The sequence below is a fragment of the Panulirus ornatus genome, chromosome 15 (genome assembly GCF_036320965.1).
Source record: "Panulirus ornatus isolate Po-2019 chromosome 15, ASM3632096v1, whole genome shotgun sequence".
NCBI lineage: Eukaryota > Metazoa > Arthropoda > Malacostraca > Decapoda > Palinuridae > Panulirus > Panulirus ornatus.
This window is the reverse complement of record NC_092238.1, coordinates 46,953,848-46,979,160: the sequence shown is the minus strand read 5'-3', so window position 1 is coordinate 46,979,160 and position 25,313 is coordinate 46,953,848.

Sequence of the window (25,313 nt, the reverse complement as noted above, 5' to 3'; positions counted from 1 at the left end):
ATACATACATATACATACATGGACATATACACCTATACATATGTATACATTCACACTTGCTGCCTTCATTCATTTGCGTCGCCACCCCGCCACATTTGAAATGGCAACCCCCCCCACCACCCCTACCCGGGAGACGAAGAGTATTGGAGCACATAGTATTCGAATAGTCATTTCCCTGTTGGAGGTTTGTATATATATATATATACATACATACATATATATATATATATATATATATATATATATATATATATATATATATATATATATATATATATATATATATATATATATATATATATATATGTATATATATTCTTTTTTTTTTTTTATACTTTGTCGCTGTCTCCCGCGTTTGCGAGGTAGCGCAAGGAAACAGACGAATGAAATGGCCCAACCCCCCCCATACACATGTACATACACACGTCCACACACGCAAATATACATACCTACACAGCTTTCCATGGTTTACCCCAGACGCTTCACATGCCTTGATTCAATCCACTGACAGCACGTCAACCCCTGTATACCACTTCGCTCCAATTCACTCTATTCCTTGCCCTCCTTTCACCCTCCTGCATGTTCAGGCCCCGATCACACAAAATCCTTTTCACTCCATCTTTCCACCTCCAATTTGGTCTCCCTCTTCTCCTCGTTCCCTCCACCTCCGACACATATATCCTCTTGGTCAATCTTTCCTCACTCATTCTCTCCATGTGCCCAAACCATTTCAAAACACCCTCTTCTGCTCTCTCAACCACGCTCTTTTTATTTCCACACATCTCTCTTACCCTTACGTTACTTACTCGATCAAACCACTTCACACCACACATTGTCCTCAAACATCTCATTTCCAGCACATCCATCCTCCTGCGCACAACTCTATCCATAGCCCACGCCTCGCAACCATACAACATTGTTGGAACCACTATTCCTTCAAACATACCCATTTTTGCTTTCCGGGATAATGTTCTCGACTTCCACACATTTTTCAAGGCTCCCAAAATTTTCGCCCCCTCCCCCACCCTATGATCCACTTCCGCTTCCCTGGTTCCATCCGCTGACAGATCCACTCCCAGATATCTAAAACACTTCACTTCCTCCAGTTTTTTTCCATTCAAACTCACCTCCCAATTGACTTTACCCTCAACACTACTGTACCTAATAACCTTGCTCTTATTCACATTTACTCTTAACTTTCTTCTTCCACACACTTTACCAAACTCCGTCACCAGCTTCTGCAGTTTCTCACATGAATCAGCCACCAGCGCTGTATCATCAGCGAACAACAACTGACTCACTTCCCAAGCTCTCTCATCCCCAACAGACTTCATACTTGCCCCTCTTTCCAAGACTCTTGCATTTACCTCCCTAACAACCCCATCCATAAACAAATTAAACAACCATGGAGACATCACACACCCCTGCCGCAAACCTACATTCACTGAGAACCAATCACTTTCCTCTCTTCCTACACGTACACATGCCTTACATCCTCGATAAAAACTTTTCACTGCTTCTAACAACTTGCCTCCCACACCATATATTCTTAATAGAGCATCTCTATCAATTCTATCATATGCCTTCTCCAGATCCATAAATGCTACATACAAATCCATTTGCTTTTCTAAGTATTTCTCACATACATTCTTCAAAGCAAACACCTGATCCACACATCCTCTACCACTTCTGAAACCACACTGCTCTTCCCCAATCTGATGCTCTGTACATGCCTTCACCCTCTCAATCAATACCCTCCCATATAATTTACCAGGAATACTCAACAAACTTATACCTCAGTAATTTGAGCATTCACTCTTATCCCCTTTGCCTTTGTACAATGGCACTATGCACGCATTCCGCCAATCCTCAGGCACCTCACCATGAGTCATACATACATTAAATAACCTTACCAACCAGTCAACAATACAGTCACCCCCTTTTTTAATAAATTCCACTGCAATACCATCCAAACCTGCTGCCTTGCCGGATTTCATCTTTCTTTTTTTGCCGCTGTCTCCCGCGTTTGCGAGGTAGCGGAAGGAAACAGAAGAAAGAAATGGCCCAACCCACGTCCATACACATGTATATACATACGTCCACACACGCAAATATACATACCTACACAGCTTTCCATGGTTTACCCCAGACGCTTCACATGCCCTGATTCAACCCACAGACAGCACGTCAACACCGGTATACCACATCGATCCAGTTCACTCTATTCCTTGCCCTCCTTTCACCCTCCTGCATGTTCAGGCCCCGATCACACAAAATCATTTTCACTTCATCTTTTCACTTCCAATTTGGTCTCCCAATTCTCCTCGTTCCCTTCACCTCCGACACATATACTCTTGGTCAATCTTTCTTCACTCATTATCTCCATGTTCCCAAACCATTTCAAAACACCCTCTTCTGCTCTCTCAACCACGCTCTTTTTATTTCCACACATCTCTCTTACCCTTACGTTACTTACTCGATCAAACCACCTCACACCACACATTGTCCTCAAACATCTCATTTCCAGCACATCCATCCTCCTGCGCACAACTCTATCCATAGCCCACGCCTCGCAACCATACAACATTGTTGGAACCACTATTCCTTCAAACATACCCATTTTTGCTTTCCGAGATAATGTTCTCGACTTCCACACATTATTCAAGGCTCCCAGAATTTTCGCCCCCTCCCCCACCCTATGATCCACTTCCGCTTCCATGGTTCCATCCGCTGCCAGATCCACTCCCAGATATCTAAAACACTTCACTTCCTCCAGTTTTTCTCCATTCAAACTCACCTCCCAATTGACTTGACCCTCAACCCTACTGTACCTAATAACCTTGCTCTTATTCACATTTACTCTTAACTTTCTTCTTTCACACACTTTACCAAACTCAGTCACCAGCTTCTGCAGTTTTTCACATGAATCAGCCACCAGCGCTGTATCATCAGCGAACAACAACTGACTCACTTCCCAAGCTCTCTCATCACCAACAGACTTCATACTTGCCCCTCTTTCCAAAACTCTTGCATTCACCTCCCTAACAACACCATCCATAAACAAATTAAACAACCATGGAGACATCACACACCCCTTCCGCAAACCTACATTCACTGAGAACCAATCACTTTCCTCTCTTCCTACACGTACACATGCCTTACATCCTCGATAAAAACTTTTCACTGCTTCTAACAATTTGCCTCACACACCATATATTCTTAATACCTTCCACTGAGCATCTCTATCAATTCTATCATTTGCCTTCTCCTGATCTATAAATGCTACATACAAATCCATTTGCTTTTCTAAGTATTCTCACATACATTCTTCAAAGCAAACACCTGATCCACATATCCTCTACCACTTCTGAAACCACAGTGTTCTTCCCCAATCTGATGCTCTGTACATGCCTTCACCCTTTCAATCAATAACCTCCCATATAATTTACCAGGAATACTCAACAAACTTATACCTCTGTAATTTGAGCACTCACTCTTATCCCCTTTGCCTTTGTACAATGGCACTATGCACGCATTCCGCCAATCCTCAGGCACCTCACCATGAGTCATACATACATTAAAGAACCTTACCAACCAGTCAAAAATACAGTCACCACCTTTTTTAATAAATTCCACTGCAATACCATCCAAACCTGCTGCCTTGCCGGCTTTCATCTTCCACAAAGCTTTTACTACCTCTTCTCTGTTTACCAAATCATTTTCCCTAACCCTCTCACTTTGCACACCACCTCGACCAAAACACCCTATATGTGCCACTCTATCATCAAACACATTCAACAAACCTTCAAAATACTCACTCCATCTCCTTCTCACATCACCACTACTTGTTATCACCTCCCCATTTGCGCCCTTCACTGAAGTTCCCATTTGCTCCCTTGTCTTACGCACTTTATTTACCTCCTTCCAGAACATATATATATATATATATATATATATATATATATATATATATATATATATATATATATATATATATATATATTATCCCTGTGGATAGGGGATTAAGAATACTTCCCACGTATTCCCTGCGTGTCGTAGAAGGCGACTAAAAGGGGAGGGAGCGGGGGGCTGGAAATCCTCCCCTCTCGTTTTTTTTTTCATTTTCCAAAAGAAGGAACAGAGGGGGCCAGGTGAGGATATTCCAAAAAAGGCCCAGTCCTCTGTTCTTAACGCTACCTCGCTAACGCGGGAAATGGCGAATAGTTTAAAAGAAAGAAAAGTATATATATATATACATATATATATATATATATATATATATATATATATATATATATATATATATATATATATATATATATATATATATATATATATATATATATATATATATATATATATGAGGGATGCCTTGAAGGCTTGGGGCCAGAACATGCAAGGAGGTTGGAGGCGTGCATGGGACAGAGTGAACTGGAGTGTCTTGTACACTGGGGGCAACGTCCTCTCAATTAGTAATACTTTGAAGACTCATGAAATTAACCCGCAGTATGGTGCGTGGTGGGCGAGGGATGGAGCAAATTGGTGGGATTTGTTTTACGGATGACAACTTGCTGTGAATGGTCCAAGCAGGGGGCATGTAAAGCGGTCGGGGGAAACCAATGTAATGTCTATGTGGCATGATCATGGATCGGGAGGCTCTTCTTTCAATAGATTATGAGAACGAATGAAGCCATTTCTCCGCATGTCCATGGCGCTAACTCGCTAACACGGGACATGGCGAACGTCTGAAAAAATATATCCATATTAAAGTTAATGTTGCAGACAAGGTGATATTTTGGGCCATGGAAAGATACGTCTGAGCGAGGTATCATTCCAAGTCTGACATCTTCATCCTGGCGCTATTCACATGCTGAAAGCATCTTTTATCTGATGCCGGAGCTGTTCCAGGTTTTTAATTTTGGAAGCAGAATTCTTTCTTGCATTTGGCTGTGTACACTCGGGGTTCCTTTCTCATAATGAAATGACTTTTTTTTCCAGTACGTATTCTAAGACTCGACAGGAAATGTCTTAGTCGCTTGCATGAAACCCACACCGTAGATGTCTATTTCTCTTCCTTTCGTACCGTTATGTATATGAGCTTAGTGTCTTTGAGTAAGGATATATCACTCCTACTGTGTTACGTCAGATGTCATGTTGCGTTATAAGTTCCCTAATTTCCATTACATAAAAAAATTTCGAGGTCATTCTCACTTTAACTACTACACATAACTACAATATTTCTGCTGATTTAACTTATTTCATCGTTTAGGCTAACCAGCATCGTGGCCTGCACTGAAATCCCTACTTGAGTTCGGTGGAGAATAGGCAGTAAATGTGAGATATTTCTATAAAAATTTTTCAATCTTGAAAAAAGTTATTATATAAACAAATTACACATACAAACTCAAAACACATATTTACACACACACACACACACACACACACACACACACACACACACACACACACAACACACACACACACACACACACACACACACACACACAATCACATTGACACTTCTGTGATGCAGTGGTTAGCGTTTCTGACCACGAACTACGTACAAACCCGCTGTATGCAGCAGCCTGCTTGCAGCCAACCCTCCTCGGGGCTGGTGGATAAATGGGTACCTGGCTTAGGCTGTTATGTATATATATATATATATATATATATATATATATATATATATATATATATATATATATATATATATATATATATATATATATATATATATATATATATATATATATATATATATATATATATACATGTAAATATATATAAATGTATATAGGTTTGCGGCAGGGGTGTGTGATGTCTCCATGATTGTTTAATTTGTTTATGGATGGGGTTGTTAGGGAGGTGAATGCAAGAGTTTTGGAAAGAGGGGCAAGTATAAAGTATGTTGGGGATGAGAGAGCTTGGGAAGTGAGTCACTTGTTGTTCGCTGATGATACAGCGCTGGTGGCTGATTGACGTGAGAAACTGCAGAAGCTGGTGACTGAGTTTGGTAAATAGTGTGAAAGAAGAAAGTTAAGGGTAAATGTGAATAAGAGCAAGGTTATTAGGTACAGTAGGGTTGAGGGTCAAGTCAATTGGGAGGTAAGTTTGGATGAAGAAAAACTGGAGGAAGTAAAGTGTTTTAGATATCTGGGAGTGGATCTGGTAGCGGATGGAACCATGGAAGCGGAAGTGGATCATAGGGTGGGGGAGGGGGAGAAAATTCTAGGAGCCTTGAAGAATGTGTGGAAGTCGAGAACATTATCTCGGAAAGCAAAAATGGGTATGTTTGAAGGAATAGTGGTTCCAACAATGTTGTATGGTTGCGAGGCGTGGGCTATGGATAGAGTTGTGCGCAGGGGGATGGATGTGCTGGAAATGAGATGTTTGAGGACAATGTGTGGTGTGAGGTGGTTTGATCGAGTAAGTAACGTAAGGGTAAGAGAGATGTGTGGAAATAAAAAGAGCGTGCTTGAGAGAGCAGAAGAGGGTGTTTTGAAATGGTTTGGGCACATGGAGAGAATGAGTGAGGAAAGATTGACCAAGAGGATATATGTGTCGGAGGTGGAGGGAACGAGGGGAAGTGGGAGACCAAATTGGAGGTGGAAAGATGGAGTGAAAAAGATTTTGTGTGATCGGGGCCTGAACATGCAGGAGGGTGAAAGGAGGGCAAGAATAGAGCGAATTGGATCGATGTGGTATACCGGGGTTGATGTGCTGTCAATGGATTGAATATATATATATATATATATATATATATATATATATATATATATATATATATATATATATATATATATATATATATATATATATGCCACCCAGTACGCTCACTACGTCTTCAATACTTTCAAACAAAACAACCACGGACAGTATGAAGTCTGTTGGGGATGAGAGAGCTTGGGAAGTGAGTCAGTTGTTGTTCGCTGATGATACAGCGCTGATGGCTGATTCATGTGAGAAACTGCAGAAGCTGGTGACTGAGTTTGGTAAAGTGTGTGGAAGAAGAAAGTTAAGAGTAAATAGGAATAAGAGCAAGGTTATTAGGTACAGTAGGGTTGAGGGTCAAGTCAATTGGGAGGTGAGTTTGAATGGAGAAAAACTGGAGGAAGTGAAGTGTTTTAGATATCTGGGAGTGGATCTGGCAGCGGATGGAACCATGGAAGCGGAAGTGGATCATAGGGTGGGGGAGGGGGCGAAAATTCTGGGGGCCTTGAAGAATGTGTGGAAGTCGAGAACATTATCTCGGAAAGCAAAAATGGGTATGTTTAAGGAATAGTGGATCCAACAATGTTGTATGGCTGCGAGGCGTGGGCTATGGATACAGTTGTGCGCAGGAGGATGGATGTGCTGGAAATGAGATGTTTGAGGATAATGTGTGGTGTGAGGTGGTTTGATCGAGTGAGTAACGTAAGGGTAAGAGAGATGTGTGGAAATAAAAAGAGCGTGGTTGAGAGAGCAGAAGAGGGTGTTTTGAAGTGGTTTGGGCACATGGAGAGAATGAGTGAGGAAAGATTGACCAAGAGGATATATGTGTCGGAGGTGGAGGGAACGAGGAGAGGAGGGAGACCAAATTGGAGGTGGAAAGATGGAGTGAAAAAGATTTTGTGTGATCGGGGCCTGAACATGCAGGAGGGTGAAAGGAGGGCAAGGAATAGAGTGAATTGGAGCGATGTGGTATACCGGGGTTGACGTGCTGTCAGTGGATTGAATCAAGGCATGTGAAGCGTCTGGGGTAAACCATGGAACGTTGTGTAGGTATGTATATTTGCGTGTGTGGACGTATGTATATACATGTGTATGGGGGGGGTTGGGCCATTTCTTTTCGTCTGTTTCCTTGCGCTACCTCGCAAACGCGGGAGACAGCGACAAAGTATAATAAAAAAAAATATAATAATATATATATATATATATATATATATATATATATATATATATATATATATATATATATATATATATTTATGTATATATATATATATATATATATATATATTTATATATATATATATATATATATATATATATATATATATATATATATATATATATATATATATATATATATATATATATTGAAAAAAATCAAAATTTTTCGCTTGATCAAGATATTCCTGAGTCCACGGGGAAAATGAAACACGAAAAGTTCCCAAGTGCACTTTCGTGTAATAATCACATCATCAGGGGAGACACAAGAGAGAAATATAACAGTCAGTTGATATACATCGAAGATATACGTCTCTTCGATATATATCAACTAACTGTTATATTTCTCTCGTGTGTCTCCCCTGATGATGTGATTATTACACGAAAGTGCACTTGGGAACTTTTCGTGTTCCATTTTCCCCGTGGACTCATAGGAATATATATATATATATATATATATATATATATATATATATATATATATATATATATATATATATATATATATATATATTTATTTTTTTTTTATTATACTTTGTCGCTGTCTCCCGCGTTTGCGAGGTAGCGCAAGGAAACAGACGAAAGAAATGGCCCAACCCCCCCCATACACATGTATATACATACGTCCACACACGCAAATATACATACCTACACAGCTTTCCATGGTTTACCCCAGACGCTTCACATGCCTTGATTCAATCCACTGACAGCACGTCAACCCCGGTATACCACATCGCTCCAATTCACTCTATTCCTTGCCCTCCTTTCACCCTCCTGTATGTTCAGGCCCCGATCACACAAAATCTTTTTCACTCCATCTTTCCACCTCCAATTTGGTCTCCCTCTTCTCCTCGTTCCCTCCACCTCCGACACATATATCCTCTTGGTCAATCTTTCCTCACTCATTCTCTCCATGTGCCCAAACCACTTCAAAACACCCTCTTCTGCTCTCTCAACCACGCTCTTTTTATTTCCACACATCTCTCGTACCCTTACGTTACTCACTCGATCAAACCACCTCACACCACACATTGTCCTCAAACATCTTATTTCCAGCACATCCATCCTCCTGCGCACAACTCTATCCATAGCCCACGCCTCGCAACCATACAACATTGTTGGAACCACTATTCCTTCAAACATACCCATTTTTGCTTTCCGAGATAATGTTCTCGACTTCCACACATTCTTCAAGGCCCCCAGAATTTTCGCCCCCTCCCCCACCCTATGATCCACTTCCGCTTCCATGGTTCCATCCGCTGCCAGATCCACTCCCAGATATCTAAAACACTTCACTTCCTCCAGTTTTTCTCCATATATATATATATATATATATATATATATATATATATATATATATATATATATATATATATATATATATATATATATATATATATATATATATATAAAGACATTTTACCAAAAAACACAAAAGAATTCAAGCAATAACATATTGCGAGGTCTTTTCAACAACTCTTAGCAGTACATCGGCAATTTCAATATCATAACACTACTAATGAAGAAAATGTACTTCGCTTTTTTCAACATGACAATTGAATTATCATCATTCAGTCTATGTTCCTTAGGGTATTATGTATCTGAACTCGAATTTATTGATGATGAGTTTGAGAATATGTATTCTATTGGATCTAAGTTAAAGTACCCTATATCTATTATTGATAAATCCCTTAAGTTAGATAAGAAATCATTTTATACAGTTCAGCCCAAATCTTTTAGTTTTCCCTTTTGAAAATAAGTTTACTTTACTTCCCATGCTCCTTAAATCCTTTAATGTAAATGTTGCATTCAGCAACAATAATTCTATAAACAATATCTTAATTAGGAACTCACCAGAAAATTCTCTTGGATGCATTTATAAAGTGCCATGTAGAAATTATGCTAGGTTGTATGTTGGGCAGACTGATAAAGATCTTTCCCTGAAACTTAAGCAACATAAATATAGTATAAGAACAGTACAAGAATCAAGCGCCTTGTTTAATCACGTTAAAACTGCGATCATTGTATTGACTGGAGTGATGCCATCTCAGTTATAAATTCTAACTCCAGTACCACGGAAAATATCAGTGAATCTTCAATTGATAAATACAGAAAGGATTATAACCTTGATATTAGTGAAGGTCTATACAAATTGAATAGCTTTATTGTTCATAAAATTTGTAAAAAATTCCACTTCTCCACAAAAAAAGTTTATGATACTCTCATTGTCCGTCTTGGACAATCATGTGTTTACCAAATGGCGTCCTAGCTACGTCCCTTCGTTGTATATCAGTTGACATATTTCTTTCTTGTATCTTCCCTGATGATGTGATTATTACACAAAAGTGCAATCGGGAAATTATCGTATTTCATTTTCCCCGTGGACTCATGGAAACCCTTCCCTCCTTGAATCTTAACTTTCTAAAAGGGGAAGCAGAGAAGGAGTCACGTGGGGGGTGCTCATCCTCCACGAAGGCTCAGATTGGGGTGTCTAGATATGTGTGGATGTAACGAAGATGAGAAAAAAAGAGAGATGGGTAGTATGTTTGAGGAAAGGATCCTGGATGTTTTGGCTCTGCGTGAAATGATGCTCAAGGGTAAAGGAAAAGAGTGGTTTGGTAATGTCTTGAGAGTAAAGTCAGGGGTTAGTGAGAGGACAAGAGCAAGGGAAGGAGTAGCACTACTCCTGAAACAGGAGTGGTGTGAGTATGTGATAGAGTATAAGAAAATAAACTCTAGATTGATATCAGTAAAACTGAAAGTGGATGGAGAGAGATGGGTGATTATTAGTGCATATCCACCTGGGCAGGAGAAGAAAGATCATGAGAGGCAAGTGTTTTGGGAGCAGCTTAGTGAGTGTGTTAGTAGTTTTGATGCACGAGACCGGGTTCTAGTGATCGGTGATTTAGATGCAAAGGTGAGTAATGTGACAGTTGAGGGAATATTTGGTGTACATAGGGTGTTCAGTGTTGTAAATGGAAATGGTGAGGAGCTTGTAGATTTATGTGCTGAAAAAGGACTGGTGATTGGAAATACCTGGTTTGAAAAGAGAGATATACATAAGTATACATATGTAAGTAAGAGAGATGGCCAAAGAGCGTTATTGGATTTCGTGTTAATTGATAGGCGCACGAAAGAGAGACTTTTGGAAGTTAATGTGCTGAGAGGTGCAACTGAAGGGATGTTTGATCATTATCTTGAGGAGGCGAAGGTGAAGATTTGTAGAGGTTTTCAGAAAAGAAGATAGAATGTTGGGGTGAAGAGAGTGGTGAGAGTAAGTGAGCTTAGGAAGGAGACTTGTGTGAGGAAGTACGAGAAGAGAATGAGTACAGAATAGAAAAAAAGGCGAGAACAAAGAATATAAGGGGAGTGGAAGAGGAAAGGGATGTATTTAAGGAAGCAGTGATGACTTGCGCAAAAGATGCTAGTGGCATGAGAAACGTGGGAGGTGGGGAGATTAGAAAGGGTAGTGAGTGGTGTGATGAAGAAGTAAGATTGTTAGTGAAAGAGAAGAGAGAGGCTTTTGGACGATTTATGCAGGGAAATGATGCAAATGAGTGGGAGATGTATAAAAGAAAGAGGCAGGAGGTCAAGAGAAAGGTGCAAGAGGTGAAAAAAAGAGCAAATGAGAGTTGAGGTGAGACAGTACCATAAGATTTTAGGGAGGATAAAATTATGTTTTGCAACGAGGTAAATAAAGTACGTAAGACAAGGAAATCAGTTGGAACTTCAGTGAGGGGGGGCTAGTGGGGAGGTGATAACAAGTACTGGTGATGTGAGAAGGAGATGGAGTGAGTATTTTGAAGGTTTGTTGAATGTGTTTGATGACAGAGTGGCAGATATAGGGTGTCTTGGTCGAGGTGGTGTGCAAAGTGAGAGGGTTAGGGGAAATGATTTCGTAAACAGAGAAGCGGTAGTAAAAGCTTTGCGGAAGATGAAAACCGGCAAGGAAGCGGGTTTGGATGGTATTGCAATGGAATTTATTGAAAAAGGGGGTGACTTTATTGCTGACTGATCAGTAAGGTTATCTAATGTATTTGTGACCATGACCCATGGCGACGTGTCTTATGATTGTCGGAATGCTTGCATAGTGCCACAATACAAAGGCAACGTGGATAAGAGTGAGTGCTCAAATTACGGAGGTATAAGTTTGTTGAGTATTCCTGGTAAATTATATGGGAGCGTATTGACTGAGAGGGTGAAGGCATTCACAGAGCATCAGATTGGGGAAGAGCAGTGCGGTTTCAGGAGTGGTAGAGGATGTGTGAATCAGGTGTTTCCTTTGCAGAATGTATGCGAGAAATACTTAGAAAAGCAAATGGATTTGTATGTAGCATTTATGGATCTGGAAAAGGCATATGATAGGGTTGATAGAGATACTCTGTGGAAGGTAACAAGAATATATGGTGTGGGAGGCAAGTTGATAGAAGCAGTGAAAAGTTTGTATCGAGGATGTAAGGCATGTGTACGTGTAGGAAGAGAGGAAAGTGATTGGTTCTCAGTGAATATATGTTTTGGCAGAGATGTGTGATGTCTCCATGGTTGTTTAATTTGTTTATGGATGGGGTTGATAAAGAGGTAAATGCAATAGTTTTGGAAAGAGGGGCAAGTATGCAGTCTGTTGCGGATGAGAGAGCTTGGGAAGTGAGTCAGTTCTTGTTCACTGGTGATACAGCGCTGTTGGCTGATTCGGATAAGAGAGTGCAGAAGCTGGTGACTGAGTTTGGTAGAGTGTGTAAAAGAAGAAAGCTGAGAGTAAATATGAATAAGAGCAAGGTTATTAGGTACAGTAAGGTTGAGGGACAAGTCAATTGGGAGGTGAGCTTGAATAGAGAGAAACTGGAGGAAGTGAAGTGTTTTAGATAGCTGGGAGTGGATTTGGCAGCGGATGGAACCATGGATGAGGAAGTGAATCATAGGGTGGGGGAGGGGGCGAAAGTTTTGGGAGAGTTGAAGAATGTGTGGAAGCCGAGAACGTTATCTCGGAAAGCCAAAATGGGTATGTTTGAAGGAATAGTGGTTCCAACAATGTTGTATGGTTGCGAGGCGTGGGCTATGGATAGAGTTGTGCACAGGAGGATGGATGTGTTGGAAATGAGATGTTTGAGGACAATGTGTGGTGTGAAGTGGTTTGATCGAGTGAGTAACGTAAGGGTAAGAGAGATGTGTGGAAATAAAAAGAGCGTGGTTGAGAGAGCAGAAGAGGGTGTTTTGAAGTGGTTTGGGCACATGGAGAGAATGAGTGAGGAAAGATTGACCAAGAGGATATATGTGTCGGAGGTGGAGGGAACGAGGAGAAGAGGGAGACCAACTTGGAGGTGGAAAGATGGAGTGAAAAAGATTTTGTGTGATCGGGGCCTGAACATGCAGGAGGGTGAAAGGAGGGCAAGAAATAGAGTGAATTGGAGCGATGTGGTATACCGGGGTTGACGTGCTGTCAGTGGATTGAATCAAGGCATGTGAAGCGTCTGGGGTAAACCATGGAAAGCTGTGTAGGTATGTATATTTGCGTGTGTGGACGTATGTATATACATGTGTATGGGGGGGGTTGGGCCATTTCTTTCGTCTGTTTCCTTGCGCTTCTCGCAAACGCGGGAGACAGCGACAAAGTATAATAAAAAATATATAATCAAAAAAAAAAAATATATATATATATATATATATATATATATATATATATATATATATATATATATATATATATATATATATATATTATCCCTGGGGATAGGGGATTAAGAATACTTCCCACGTATTCCCTGCGTGTCGTAGAAGGCGACTAAAAGGGGAGGGAGCGGGGGGCTGGAAATCCTCCCCTATCGTTTTTTTTTTTAATTTTCCAAAAGAAGGAACAGAGGGGGCCAGGTGAGGATATTCCAAAAAAGGCCCAGTCCTCTGTTCTTAACGCTACCTCGCTAACGCGGGAAATGGCGAACAGTTTAAGAGAAAGAAAAAAAAAAAAAAAAAAAATATATATATATATATATATATATATATATATATATATATATATATATATATATATATATATATATATATATTCTAACTTCCTAAAAGGGGAAACAGAATAGGGAATCACAAGGGGAACACTCATCCTCCTCGAAGGCTCAGATTGGAATGTCTTAATGTGTGTGGATGTAACCAAGATGAGAAAAAAGGAGAGATATGTAGTATGTTTGAGGAAAAGAAGCTGGATGTTTTGGCTCTGAGTAAAACGAAGATCAAGGGTAAAGGGAGGAGTTGTTTGGGAATGTCTTGGAAGTAAAGTCAGGGGTTTGTGATAGGACAAGAGCAAGGGAAAGAGTAGCACTACTCCTGAAACAGGAGTGGTGTGAGTATGTGTAAAAAAGTAAACGCTTGACTGACATGGGTAAAACTTAAAGTTGATAGAGAGAAATGGGTGATGATTGGTGCATATCCACCTGGGTATGAGAAGAAAGATCATGAGAAGCAAGTGTTTTGGGAGCAGCTGAGTGAGTGTGTTAGTAGTTTTGATGCACGTGACCGGATTATAGTGATGGGTGACTTGAATGCAAAGGTGAGTAATGTGGCAGTTGAGGGAATAATTGGTGTACATGGGGTGTTCAATGTTGTAAATGGAAATTGTGAAGAGCTTGTAGATTTATGTGCTGAAAAAGGACTGGTGATTGGGAACACATGGTTTAAAAAGAGAGATATACATAAGGATACGTATGTAAGTAGGAGAGATGGCCAGAGAGCGTTATTGGATTACGTATTAATTGATAGACATGCGAAAGAGAGACTTTTGGATGTTAATGTGCTAAGAGGTGCAACTGGAGGGATGTCTGATCACTATCTTGTGGAAGCGAAGGTGAAGATTTGTAGAGATTTTAGAAGAGTAGAGAGAATGTTGGGGAGAAGAGTGTGGTGAGAGTAAGTGAGCTTGGGAAGGAAACTTGTGTGAGGAAGTACAAGGAGAGACTGAGTACAGAATGGAAAAAGGTGAGAACTAAGGACGTAAGGGGAGTGAGGGAGAAATGGGATGTGTTTAGGGAAGCAGTGATGGCTTGCGCAAAAAATGCTTGTGGCATGAGAAGCGTGGCAGGTGGGCAGATTAGAAAGGGTAGTGAGGGGTGGGATAACGAAGTAAGATTATTAGTGAAAGAGAAGAGAGAGGCATTTCGACGATTTTTGCAGGGAAATAATGGAAATGAGTGGGACATGTGTAAAAAAAGAGAGGCAGTAGGTCAAGAGAAAGGTGCAAGAGGTGAAAAAGAGGGCAAATGAGAGTTGGGGTGAGACAGTATCATTTAATTTTAGGGAGAATAAAAGAATGTTTTGGAAGGAGGTAAACAAAGTGCGTAAGACAAGGGACGAAATGGGAACTTCAGTGAAGTGGGCTAATGGGGAGGGAATAACAAGTAATGGTGATGTGAGAAGGAGATGTAGTGAGTATTTTGAAGGTATGTTGAATGTGTTTGATGATAGAGTGGCAGATATAGGGAGTTTTGGTCGTGGTGGTGTGAAGTAAAAGGGTTAGGGATATTGATTTGGCAAACAGAGAAGAGGTAGTAAAAGCTTTGCGGAAGATGGAATCCGGCAAGGCAGCGGGTTTGGGTGATATTGCAGTAGAATTTATTAAAAAAGGGGGTGACTGTATTGTTGACTGGTTGGTAAGGTTATTTAATGTATGTATCATGGTGGTTTGCCTTAGGATTGGCGGAATGCTTGCATAGTGCCATTGTACAAAGGCAAAGGGGATAAGAGTGAGTGCTCAAATTACAGAGGTATAAGTTTGTTGAGTATTCCTGGTAAATTATATGGGAATGTATTGATTGAGAGGGTGAAGGCATGTACAGAGCATCAGATTGGGGAAGAGCAGTGTGGTTTCAGGAGTGGTAGAGGATATGTGGTTCAGGTGTTTACTTTGAAGAATGTATGTGAGAAATACTTAGAAAAGCAAATGGAGTTCTATGTGGCAATTATGGATCTGGAGAAGGCATATGATAGAGATGATAGAGATGCGCTGTGGAAGGTATTAAGAATATATGGTGCGGGAGGCAAGTTGTTAGAAGCAGTGAAAAGTTTTTATCGAGGATGTAAGGCATGTGCTCGTGTAGGAAGAGAGGAAAGTGATTGGTTCTCAGTGAATATAGGTTTGCGGCAGGGGTGTGTGATGTCTCCATGGTTGTTTAATTTGTTTATGGATGGGGTTGTTATGGAGGTAAATGCAAGAATTTTGGAAAGAGGGGCAAGCATTCAGTCCGTTGTGGATGAGGGAGCTTGGGGAATGAGTCAGTTGTTGTTCGCTGATGATACAGCTCTGGTGGCTGATTCGTGTGAGAAACTGCAGAAGCTGGTGACTGAGTTTGGTAAAGTGTGTGAAAGAAGAAAGCTGAGAGTAAATGTGAATAAGAGCAAGGTTATTAGGTACAGTAGGGTTGAGGGACAAGTCAATTGGGATGTAAGTTTGAATGGAGAAAAGCTGGAGGAAGTGAAGTGTTTTAGATATCTGGGAGTGGGTTTGGCAGCAGATGGAACCATGGATGAGGAAGTGAATCATAGGGAGGGGGAGGGGGCGAAAGTTCTGGGAGCCTTGAAGAATGTGTGGAAGTCGAGAACCTTATCTCGGAAAGCAAAAATGAGTATGTTTGAAGGAATAGTGGTTCCACCGATGTTATATGGTTGTGAGGCGTTGACTATGGATAGAGTTGTGCGCAGGAGGGTGGATGTGCTGGAAATGAGATGTTTGATGACAATATGTGGTGTGAGACGGTTTGATCGAGTAAGTAATAATAGGCTTATATAGATGTGTGGTAATAAAAAGAGTGTGGTTGAGAGAGCAGAAGAGGGTGTTTTGAAATGGTTTGGTCACATGGAGAGAATGAGTGAGGAAAGATTGACCAACAGGATATGTGCCTGAGGTGAAGGGAACGAGAAGTGGGAAACCAAATTTGAGGTGGAAAGATGGAGTGAAAAAGATTTTGAGTGATCGGGGCCTGATCATGAAGGAGGGTGAAAGGCGTGCAAGGAAAAGAGTGAATTGGAACGATGTGGTATACCGGGGTCGACGTGCTGTTAATGGATTGAACCAGGGCATGTTAAGCGTCTGGGGTAAACCATGGAAAGTTCTGTGTGGCCTGGATGTGAAAAGGGAGCTGTGGTTTCGGTGCATTATTACATGACAGCTAGAGACTGAGTGTGAACGAATGTGGCCTTTGTTGTCTTTTCCTAGCGTTACCTCGAGCACATTTGGGGGGAGGGGGTTGTTATATCATGTGTGCCGGGGTGGCGATGGGATTGAATAAGGCCAGACAGTATGAATTATGTACATGTGTGTATATGTATTTGTCTCTGTGTGTATATGTATGTATACATTGAGATGTATAGGTATGTATATTTTCGTGTGTGGACTTGTATGTATAAACATGTGTATGTGGGTGGGTTGGGCCATTTTTTTCGTCTGTTTCCTTGCGCTACCTCTCTAACGCTGGAGACAGCGACAAAGGAAAATAGAAAAATTATATATATATATATATATATATATATATATATATATATATATATATATATATATATATATATATATATATATATATATATATATATATATATATATATATATATATGTGTGTGTGTGTGTGTGTGTGTGTGTGTGTGTGTATTCAGATCCTTCACTTCACCTTAAAGAGGTATATGCTGAATCAACACTGGAAAGAGAAAATAAAACAGTGAACAATTTACTTATTCATTTTCATTTTATCATATAATGTTCAGGATCTGAAATCCTATTTACTCTTAGGTACAAGGATAAGAAAACCATTCATTTTACATTGATATAAATATATGAATAATGGTCGACATTAGACAGCATATTTTTTTGGTTTGGAGGACGCTAACGAGTTTGATTTATGTAAAAAGTCATCACTGGTTAGATTGTTTGGCCAAAAGCAAAGTACTTCGTCCTCATATTACAGGCAAACTATGTTTTTTCCCACTATAACTTTTAGGATATGTCTGTAATAAACGAAAGCCCTTGCTCTTCTAATTTTCTCTTTCCAATGGTAATTGTGCATATACCTTTTCACGGTGACGTGAACTTTCTGCAGATATGGATGCCACTTGCGCCTTCAACACCCACCTGAGCTTCAACCGTAGCCTTCGAGACTTTTGCAGCGGTTTTCTCTAGTCCTTATTAAGTGCGCACCGAACATTAGAGGCTACGTTTCCTGAGGACATGCTTACAGGAGCAGGTAGTACCGAAATCACTTCTACCTGATCATCATGTCAATAAAGATAACCGCTCCTTTAGAGAGCATGAGTTCCTGATCTTTAAAAGATGCACTGAAACGACGAATGAAGTACAAGTAGGGTTAAAACTTCGAACAGTAAGAAACAGCGCCTTTTGAACCTACTACAGCTAGAAAATCATCAAATAGTGATCCCGCATGGCTATCAAGTGCTCACCAGTGAAACAGGTGCAATAAAACATAACCACGAGCAGAAATTACATGGACTGATAAAAGACAGCTACTGAAACAAACGCATTGACCCCGACTGTGTTATCAATCTTCCATCCAAAGCGTGATACGTTGTGTGCCTGAGGTTACGGTTTATCATTTTGGAATCTGGGGAAAATAAGCCCAGTGGAGGTAGGAAATATCCTTGTTTCGGATTGAAAATCAATCAAGTGAAGACAGTGAAATTATCCGTGGTGGAACACTTTTCAAAAAGATAAAAACTGGCCCACTTAGATTTAAGGTTCTAGAAAAATTAAAGATGTTACTTTGCGTATAACAGAAGCCGACACAAGTAATACTGTAGTGATTATGAACAAATTTGAAGGAAAGAGTTTGCGATCACCTACGTGATACTAATACATACAGTGAACTAAACGGGTATCCAAGAGAAAAACATAGAATAGAAAATTCCATAGACATAGATATTTCTTTGAAAAGCAGGGAAGATTTGATCAAACGTTTTCAACACAGAACGTATCAACACCATACATGTACTGCTTAATCAAGTCCCACAAACCAAACAGTTCCCTGAGGCCAACTATAAGCTCTATAGATTCTGATACTTCTAAGCCATCCAAGAGGCTAGTGACATTACTGTCTTATTTTAGGGCATTTCAGATTCATTCTCACAAAACAGTGAAGATCTCATTAGAAAGGTGAAATCTCTAAATGTAAAGTATCCTTATAGATTTGTGAGGTTGATGTGAAATCGCTGTTTACCAACGTTCCGGTAAATGATGTGATAACCGTCCTTCCAAACATTTTGGAAAACACTATCGAGGGCATCCGAGGTAAAAACATAAACTAATAAGATTATTTGCAGATAATTCATCTTTTCTCTTTCAGGACAAACATTATACACAACAATTGGGAATGGCCCTCTCCCCTGCGTTAGCAAATATTTACATGGAGTATATTGAAAGCTGTTTGCTAAACACTATAAAGGAACGAAACATAGTTTGGCTCCGAAATGTGGACAACGTAATTTGCTTTAGGCCTTACAATCTACCTATCGAGGACTTTCTACATAAGACCTACAAGCCTCACAACATTGCATCAAGGATTTTATTTCAGCATTCATGTTAGGCCAGGACACACTCACGCTGTCTCTGCACAAACACCCTGCAATACCCACATGGTCAACATGTGTCCTTTATCTCGGGCTGAACTGCTTTATGACAAGTCTCTCACCCTTAATGGTAAGACCATCTTCATAAAACAATACATCCTTCATGTCAAAATATGGTGTGACAACTCCAGGTAGTTGAGATTTTATTAGGCCAACCACGTTGAATAACACATTTCAGAATCTGCAATGTGTTGTCCCTTTTAGTCTTTCGCCTAACACAGTCTATCCTATCAACAGCCAATGTTAGAAAAGTAACAGCATCAATTTTTTCAAACTCGCCGTCGGAGTCCCCATCTGAACAAGTAAGAAGGCTCTTCTTAATGTATCAGCAATAAACATTTGATTGCCCTTCATGTAACTTACTTCATTGTCACATGCAGGGGTTTGCCTGAATCCTCTTTGGGGGCCTTGTCTAAAGGCGTCAGCGCAATGCTTTCAAGCGGCTTGTGGTCTGTATACACGTGTGTAGACTGATACCATTTTTCTAGTGCATTTACAATGGCAAGCATATATTTCTCTATAACGGCATACCGACTCTCTGTATCAGCCAATGTCCTCCTAGCGTAGCACAAAGATGGTCTTCCTGCAGGAATACTGCGCCAATGTCCTTGTTGCTGGCATGTGACTGAATTACTAATTGTTTGCTGCAGTCAAAGTATCTTAGAACTGGTGCTTTTGTCAGTGAGCCTTTAATTTCCTGAAATGCTTTAGCCTCCGCATTCCCCCATTTCCATTCAAAATCCTTCCCCACCAGACAGACAGTCGCTAAATTGGGCAGAAATTTAGAGGGATAGTTAACAATGCTACTCAAACGTTGCACATCATCATTATTCCAAGGTGGTTCCATCCTCATTTATGGCCTCCATGGCCTACACCTTTTTAGGATCAGGCCCAAGTCCCTTACTTGCTACCACATGCCCCACAAAATTAACCCCAGTCATACAAAATCGACATTTCTTTTGATTGAGTCTTATTCCTACCCCAGCATACCTTGCTAAAAGTTTCCTCATCCTCTTATCATGGCTTGTCTCTTCACCGTACACTAGGGCATCAACTGCTACAAACTGTACGCCCTGCAGGCCTTCTAGAGCTTGATACAATCTCTTTTGAAAGATTCTATTGCTCACCTTCAGGTCAGAGGGTAAACGCAACCATCTATATTTCCCAAATGGAGTAGCAAAGGCTGCCAACAAAATGGACTCATAATCTAACTCACAATGGTGGTAGCCAGCCTCTAGATCACACATAAAAGATAACGTTGTATCATTTAGATCAGGTAAATATCCTCAAAAGCTGGCAATTTGTTATATTCCATTTTCAGGGACATTTAAGAATTTAAGGTCAATACACACTCTGAGATCACCAGACATCCTTGTAGTGAAACACATTTGATTCCAATCAGTTGGTTAATCCACAGGAACTATTTCACCTTCATGTTATAACTTAACCAAAGCCTTTTTGGCTTCTTTTTTCATGGCCTCTGGGATCCTCCTGGCTGGTCGGACATCGCAATCAGCATCATCATACATTTTCAAATGCACATGGCCACCAGGCAATGATCCCAGATTGCCATCAAACCCTGTAGGAAATTCTGTACTCAAATTACTATGCTCTTTTACTGTATTAAAGCTCTCGAAATTATCATATTTGATGGTTATCAATCCCATCTTTCCCGCTGAACTGGCACTAAGTAATGGCGTATGGTTGGTTTCATCATCAACAGTAACATATCGAACATCATACTCCTGTCTCGTCCTGAGATTCATTGTCCTTGCAACACATCTGAACAGTGCCTTCTTTGTAGAATTGTCCCACATTTGTAGGGTAACCTTCAACACATGAGCAGTACCATTATACTTAACGGGTAACATATTAACAGTAGCAACACAATCAATTTGCAGTTTTAGTGGTTCACTATTGTTCAGCATCTTGCAGTAGATACTTTTGTGATTGCGTGGCAAAGAATGAATGATTTCACCACAGCCTGACTATTTCTGTATCACATACAGACTCTTTATCTCCGTCCTCGTACACAGCATGAACTCTTGCTGCACAGACATGTGAGACGCTGAAGTGGTTTCTCAAACCACAACTCTTACAATGTCACCCCCAGGCGGGTTATTTTTCCTTGATCAGCTCGTCAGCCTTTCAACAAAATTTGCAAATAGTAACTGTCTTAGCAGTAGATCTGTAGCTAGATGGCCGCCTATCTTTCTCACTAAACTTGTTAAATTTGGACTATTGATCATGCCATTGTTGTGACTTTCTAACATTATTTCCTACACTCTGACTGTATCTGATACTGTTAAAATTCTTGCCTGTTTTAACACTATGCACTGCCTCCTTAGTTTCTGTCAACGCTTTCATCTGAGAACTTGCCACCTCCTTGACTGTACAAGTATCTGTGGCAGACTTTAGGTCTAACCTCCGCTGAGAGGAGTTTTCCCCTTGTCTTATCGTCTCTAACACCAATCATCAGCCGGTCCATTAACAACTTATCATGCATACAGCCATAAAACCCACAAGACTTTGCCATATTTCTGAGAGCAGCCATATATTGCTCAATACTCTATTCTAACCCTTGCTTAGGTCTGTTGAATTGGGGCCTCTAAAAGATTCTTTCCGTTCACCAACTACTACCATTTCAAATTTGTTGGTGACGTCATCAAGTACATGTCTACTTTCAAATGTAGAGAATCGTAAGCTATTCACAATGCGAAGTGCATCATTGCCTATACAACTTTCAGAAGTTTAACTTTAAATGACTCAGATCTCTGGTCTATCCCTGACAGTTCCAGATAATTTCTGAGGAGATGAATCCACGATACCAATCCTCAGCCAAACTGGACGATCGTAAGTCTAAGGCCGCAGGTGGAGAAACATTAACACTGGGTATTCTCACTCTGGTAACATGCTGTGGTGCCGTGGAGTGCACATAACCACACGGTCCTGGTGCACCATCACTGCTCAAGACGTCCACAGGCACTTCCTCATAGACCCTGTCCTTGGAACTCATGTTGACCATCTGCCACACAGCAGACAGGTCGTGGACAATCAGGCTATGGCGCCACCAGTGCCGACCCAGGCGGGATGTAGCACCGGAACAGCTCACCACACCTCTATAGTCGTCACTGGCGTGCATACGTACGTCCCGCTGCCACCATGTTACAATAACTGTGCCTCTTGTCCGGTCATGATAACCAGGCAGGATGAATCAAAGACAAGACAATCCTGTACGTCTTGTATTCTCGCTCCAACCCAACAACAACAACATAAAGCGCCTCTTGTGGCCAAACTCATCATTAAGACAAAACAACATTGCTTTGGGTGAACAGAACTAAAATGAATTGATTGATATTGTTATACACTCAAGCTTTTTCAAATATCTAAAACTATTATTATCAAATGGTAGGGAACTGAATGTCACCTAACTACCTTATTATGATTATGATTATGATCAAGAGTGACGCAGTGAGCAATAAGCGACGATTGTGGGAGAAGGCAGCTGCCAGCGTCGACACGAATGATGGCATGAGAATGAAGGAGTCTTGCAAAATTATGGAGAATAAATAACTAAAGAAAGCATCCAAAACGCAGCGTAAATACGGTATAGTCATAAATCATGCCTGTTTTACGTTATTTCCTGTCTGTGTTGGTAAAAGCGGTAGGTATACGATAGGTAAATGACTCAGGCTGAAACATCTCCTCTTCGCTCAGTCATTAGAAGCTCTAACATAAAGAAAAGTTCCTCATTGTAACTCGATGGATGAGGAAAATAAAGTTAATATAAAAAAGAGAAACTTCATACCGCATTTATTCACATTTGATTATTGGATATGTGAAGTTGCTGGTGATCGGTGTAGGTCAATTGGAGGGGGGAGCTTTGGAGTTAAGGATGGAGCTGTAAGATTTCCCCAAGAATCTAAGAATCTGGTCTGAACACTTGCAAGATCTCAAAATTTTGTAGAAGGAAAATTTCCTTATAGGTCGTGACAGATATGATAATCAAATGAATAGTTTTAGAAAGATGATCCGGTTATGTTCTTGTTTGTCACAGCAATTATGGAAATTCTTATGTCTGTATAGTTATGGGTGGTAGATCTGGGACATTTGAGCACACACACACACACACACACACACACACACACACACACACACACACACACACACACACACACGCACACACACACACACACACACACACACACACACACACACACACACACACACACACACACACATACGGACTATTGGAACAAGAAAGTAAGAAAGAATCTTTGCATCCAATGCGGCAACGGGAGTGGGAGTCACCAGCCCAGAGTGGGTAGACCAACAACTGAGGGTGGGATTGTAACAGTGATGACCTCGTGTGGGGTCACGATGATATAATCCCTGCGTCCCCTCGTGAGATAACGGATGGTTCAGGTCTGGCGAGGGCTGGAGCGCGATGTGTGAAGTTATTTGCTCAGGGCTTCCACTAACGCAGGAGAAAGAGACATCTCTGGCTGCTCAGGGAAAACAGTGGAGTGTACCGATTTTCTTTTTAGATAATATGGCTCAAAAGAGAGGTACTTTTGAGACAGCATGTAAGGGTGTACCAGTGAAGTAAATTGAACGTGAATACTAGTAATATAAAACAATTTTGCTGGAGGAGGGGCGCGCCGGTCCGTGAAATAGAACTGTATGAATGGAGCCAGATAAACTTGATGGTGCGTTTTCTATACCGAAGCAAAACATCAAAGAGAAAGGGAAGAAATACGACTAAGGTATCTAAGAGAAGATCAGAAGGGTTGGAAAATTTCTGAGGTTTCTGGAATAGAGATGTGGGAGGAAACTCAAACATTGCAGGTGGCAGGATGATGGTGAGGAATGGTACAGTTGACAAGGCTTGTGTACCAAGGGGGAGCTTAGTAAAGAGGTGGAAGGATGTCCCCTGGCTCTGTGCTTGCCCCTGATACCTGACTCAATGTCTACGTACTAACGACGTGTAGCAAATCATATACAACAAATGCTGAAATGATGAAAGGAGAGTTTAACTAACGGAGGCAAACGAAAGAAATGAATATAGGAATATGATGCAGTGCTGGAGGAAGGTGGCTTCAGTGGTGAAGGAAGGAGGTGGATTCAGTGGTGAGGGAAGGTTGAGGATGTTTTGCGATCATGTTTTTAAGTATACCTGTGAATCCAGTTGAATCAAACAGCAACAGATCACTGAGTCCTAATGAGGATGTTTGTGATATTGGAAGAAAAAAGAAACTCGTGGATTGTTGTGGCACAAGTAGAAAGACAGACTTTTCGAAGAGGAAGACCAGTAAACTTATCGTACAGCAAAAGAGACTTGAAACGACGCGAAAAGACACCTTGCAACACAGAGAAAGAGTATTTATATTTTAATGCAAAGCGCCAATAGCAACAAGACATTAAACTCACATCGGCCCATCTAGGTTGCAACACCAGCAGTAGATATGGTATAGTGCACTGGTTCCCGTCTTGACGGTGCTAGGGAAAGTAGTAATAGACACGCTAGAACCACCTAAGTGCTAAGTGGTGTGTTCGTAATAGAATAATATATATATATATATATATATATATATATATATATATATATATATATATATATATATATATATATATATATATATATATATATATATAAATATATATATATATATATATATATATATATATATATATATATATATATATATATATATATATATATATATATACATATATATATATACATACATATACATATGGTAAAGTGTGTGAAA